General features: G+C 50.4%; 1 pseudogene; it reads right to left on the reverse strand.

Moving 5' to 3' along the window:
* Positions 1 to 453: 453 nt before the first annotated feature.
* On the reverse strand, positions 454 to 4,354 carry LOC120688199 (annotated as a pseudogene).
* Between the last annotated feature and the right edge of the window lie 459 nt (positions 4,355 to 4,813).

A 4,813-nucleotide genomic window follows, 5' to 3' on the forward strand; every position in this document is an offset into this window, starting at 1 on the left:
GGAGTACAATGTAAAGTATGTGGATACCAGAAAATTTTGGGAGGGCTGAATCATATTTTTTTCTAAAATCTTTGTCATGTGCTTGTCGTGTGCTTAATGTGAAGCACACGGCAAACAAGAAAGACACATATAAAAATTTCGGAGTGCCCACCTTTGGCACACAGCAAAAAGATGGTCGAGCGACGACCGTTACTAGTCCTACTATTTGCCGTGTGCTTGGCGTCAGGCACTCGACAAAAAGTTAACTTTGTCATGTTGTTTTCTTTGTCGTGTGTCTTCTTGTCCAGCACATGGCAGAAACTAATTTTGCCGGGTGTGTGTGTGTTTTTTTTTGCTGTGTGTCTTCTTGTCTAGCACACGGCAAAAGTATTGTTTGTCGTGTGCCTTCGTGTTTTCTCTTAGGCACATGGGAAACAGTATCTTTGCCGTGAGTCCGATATATTGCTCACGGCAAAAGTTTAGGCACACAACAACTGTTGCTGTTTCCGGTAGCTGCAGATGTTTTATTATCGTCGTTTTATAGATTGACCAAAGCATGTCATGAAGCTGTGTTGTTGTTGTTGCCTCTATATCTCTCGGAGCAATACATGAAGTGCAGCAGATTCATCACGTCCAGAGCAGCCATCAACCAGAAGAACTAGTCGAGGTGCCCCTCGTTCAGGTCGTCCGGGATCCACCCTGGCTTCCCACCGCGCGTCGTGAGGGCCGTGACGGCGCCGAGCACCGCCGAGTTGAGGTAGTTCCCCGCCGCGATGGATAGCTGCCCAAGCGCGGTCCCCAGGCTCTTCATGCCGCCCGGCGACTGGTCGTAGAAGAACTCGATGATGCCGATGGCCGTGAAGACCTCACCTGCGCCGAGCACGGCGAACGCCGGCGCCTGCCACATGATGCTCATCGGCGTGCCGGTCCGCGCGAGCGACAGCCTCCGTGCCTCGACCAGCGCAGCGTACACCATGCCGACCACGGATAGCGCGAGGCCGACGCCGAGGCGTTGGAGCTGCGACAAGCCACGCTCCTTGCCGGTGGCGCGCCGGGCCAGCGGCACCAGCACGGCGTCGTAGATCGGTATGCAGACCATGACGCTGGTGGTGTCGAAGGTGGACAGCGACGCCGGCGGCACCGTGAACGGGCCGACGTGGTTGTCCATGGCGGCGCCCTGCTCGATGAACGTGGACGACATCTGGGCGGTCACCGAGAAGAAGAGCACCATCGATGCCCACACGGGGAACATCCGGAGCAGCATCTTGAGCTCCTCAACCTGAGAAACAGTGCAGAGCCTCCATGGGCTCATTGCGCCTTTGTCGCCGGAGTATGGTGCAATGGCCGCCCTGTCAAAGAACCTGGACATGAATGAATACATGATAAATAAGTGAATATCCTGTTCTTGAGCCGACGAATGCAACCATTTTTGACATGAGAATTTGAAACATTATTATTCAGAAATATTTTGATGTAAGTTGATTACCTGAACTGACTTGTATGCTGAATCTTGCAATTCCCTTCAGTTGGGGAGGGCACCTCATGCAGAGAAGAGCAGTTTTCAGGCAACACCAAATTGTAGTTCCTCACAGCTGCAACCACCACCTGGGAGACTCTTGTCAGAGGACTCCCCCCCCCCCCCCCACCACTTTCTGATACCTGTAAACCATCCTTCCGGCGACGAATACCGAGAGCCCAGACATCATGAACACGGTCGGGATCGCTAACCCGACTCCCCACCCAATGTTGTCCTGCACCCAGACGAGAACCGTGGCTGATAGCAGGGCGCCAACGTTAACTAACCAGTAGTACCAGTTGAAGAATGATCCCTTTTTCACCCGCTCCACCGGGTCGGTCGCATCAAACTGATCGGCGCCAAGGGCTGGCAGTGGCACACATGGCTTGATGCCACCGCTACCTAGGGCGACAAGGTAGAGACCTAGGTACGCCATGACACGATAAATGCCAAGGTCATACGATGAGCCCATGAGCAGGGGAAGAAAGGCTGAAGCTGTCAGGGTGATCATCCCCTGACAAGATAGATTCATTCAGAGTTTTGAATGGGCATATGCTGTCTGCTGTCTGCATATTACCACATTGCTTGTAGCTACTTACAATGACGTAAACGGAGAGGAAGATCAGCAGTGTCCAGTATCGTCCCCAGAATGTGTCGGCGAAGAAGGCTCCTATGAGTGGCGTGAAGAATGAACTGCCGATCCAGGTAGACACAGTTGTCGCGGCATCAACATTGCTCTCGTGGAGCGCACCCGTGAGGTAAGTGACCAAGTTCTTTGCGATTGCAGAGGAGGCCACACATTCACTGAATTCGACACCTATGTAAGAATCGTTAGAGCTAAGTCAATTAACTCTGTAGGTTAAGAAAGAGAAGCAAACAAAACAATTCTTTCTGTGCGGAACCTAAAATAAAGAAGCATGCTCTCCAGTTCCCCGTACCCTGCTTTAGAGCAGGCTGCTTGTTAATATCAACTGTTCCATCCTTAGTAAAATCTGAGCTTTCATCCTGAAATGACAATCCAACAGGAAGTCCATTACGTTGAAATTAAACACTCCAGCTTCATAAAGGATTGCTAGCATTACGTTGAAATTAAACACTCCAGCTTCATAAAGGATTGCTAGCATACCAATAGCTTTTTTTTTTTGCGCAAGAAACTTGTGTTGCATGGAGAAGCTATTATCGATGGTGTACTTGACAAGGGATGATATGGTAAGGTGCTAGAAGAAGTATTACCTGTGGGGGCAGGTGATGAATTAGTGGCCTCTCCTCATCTTGTGCATCCATTATTTGAGCTTCTAGGCCTTCTGCAATGGAGTCAAAAGAAACCAACAGAAGGAGACTAGCTTGCACTCCTACTTCTCAAAGTACCTCCACTTAATATATGGTTCCTCATTGATGGCCAGACAAGGACATAAGAGGACGATAACCACTATTTTTCCATCTGAGAAACGAATTACAACATAGTTGTTGGTATCAAGTAAGGACCACTGTAGCTACTACCTGAATTTCTCTCGGTTTCTATCATTCACATTCATCGAAACTGATCCCATTCCGTAGTTAAGGATTCGAGACAGAAACTCTTTCTCCTTACAGAGTCGTTTTTGCCGGCAGTGCAACGAACGGCAAAAAAAAAACATTCTTCTTATAATTCCTACCATTCCCAGTTCAGCAAGTGAGCATAACAGTGATCATCACAGCATGCCCAACCTTACTATTCGTAGCAAGAACCCACATCTATTTCCAGCAAACCAAGCTAGTGTGGGATTCAAAAAGAAAAGCAACTTGCATTAGCAAATAAAAAGATGCAGATCAGACAAGCAGATGGAGAGGAGAGTGACCTGATGAAGGATGCGGGGTGGGAGAGGAATGATGAGCTGAGCTAAGAGGGCGCATGGGGATCAGAGACCCCTCTAGCAGGAGCAAGACTTCAGCGAAGCTGCAGCATGGATGAGCATGAGCCGTAGCAGCCTAGCAGGGTACCCTACCATACTTGAGCGGAGCTTCCAATCGAGGAGCAGCGATGCTGGAGGAACTACAGCAGTGCATCACATGTTTTTTTTCCTGGGCCCCACCCACATCATCTAAATCGGACCTAAAAATGGAGGCACTTGTGTCTAAACTAAGGGTATTTTTGGTTGAGCTTTTGAACCTGCTTTTGCTTTTACAAAAACCAAAAACCAACTAAAAGGCTCAAAAACCGTAGCTGCTTCTATCCAAAAGCCGTTTTTTCTGTAGTACAAAGTGAAAGCATCTTCCACTCCTGTTTTTAGTTGTTTTTTGATCAAATATTTACCCATCTGCTATTAGTTATGATGCATACCTGTTCGGGTTCTTTCTTTTCCCTTGGCGCCTGCTACCTGGCATCGCTCGGCCTGCGCCACCGCGAGCACGCCCTGCCGCGAGGCCGCTCAGCCATGCGGCCACCCCGCCGCCGCCGCGAGCTCGCCCCGGTGCAGCCGCGAGCCCGATCTGCCGCCGCCGCCGCCAGCTCACCCGCCGCCGCCGCGAGGCCACCCCGTCGCCGCCGCGAGCTCGCCCTGTTGCCGCCACGAGGCCGCTCCGCCGCCGCGAGTTCCGCCGCCCGGGCGGATTCCGCCCCGCCCCGAGGGCGGGCTTCGCTGCACGCCGGCCACTGCCATGGGCTCCGCCCCAGGGGCGAGATCCGTCGTGGGCACCGCCGCACGTGAGCTACTGCCGCCGCCGGGCTCTGCCCCCAGGGGCGAGATCCACTGCAGGCACTACCGGGACGAGCCTCCCGGCGATGTTCTCCGCCATGCGCTCGGGAGGAAGGAGATGCTGACAAGTAGAACCTGCCTGTCGGTGAGAGGGGAAGAGAGTTGAGTGATAGGGCTGTGTATCACACGTGGGTCCGGTTAACATCTTTCTCAAAAGCCACAACTACCCAACGAAATGGTATTATGCTTTTCCCTATTCTTCTTTTCCAACACAACTAACAGCAGCTTTTCTAAAAATTACAGCTCTACCAAATACACCCTAAAACTAGCTGTAACAAATTAGTCCATCTTCCACACTCAACGCCAGACAGTTCTCGAGAACAAGAGACAGAAGAAACGTCGAACGAGACAGTCATAGCTAGAGTTTTTTTTAAAAAAAAGACAGTCATAGCTAGTATCAGACAAAACCTACCATACTGAAGTACGATTAGATTAGAAAACAGAGATCCTTACCTAGGGAGAGGATGTAATAGCATTTCCAACAGAGTAACCATTTCTGGCTCTCTTTTTAAGTTTTGGTCTAACTCTCTAAATAGATTGCTCATCATCTTAGAGCATCTCTAAAAGACTCATTTCTAAGAGT

The sequence above is a fragment of the Panicum virgatum genome, chromosome 9N (genome assembly GCF_016808335.1).
Source record: "Panicum virgatum strain AP13 chromosome 9N, P.virgatum_v5, whole genome shotgun sequence".
Taxonomy (NCBI): Eukaryota; Viridiplantae; Streptophyta; class Magnoliopsida; order Poales; family Poaceae; genus Panicum; species Panicum virgatum.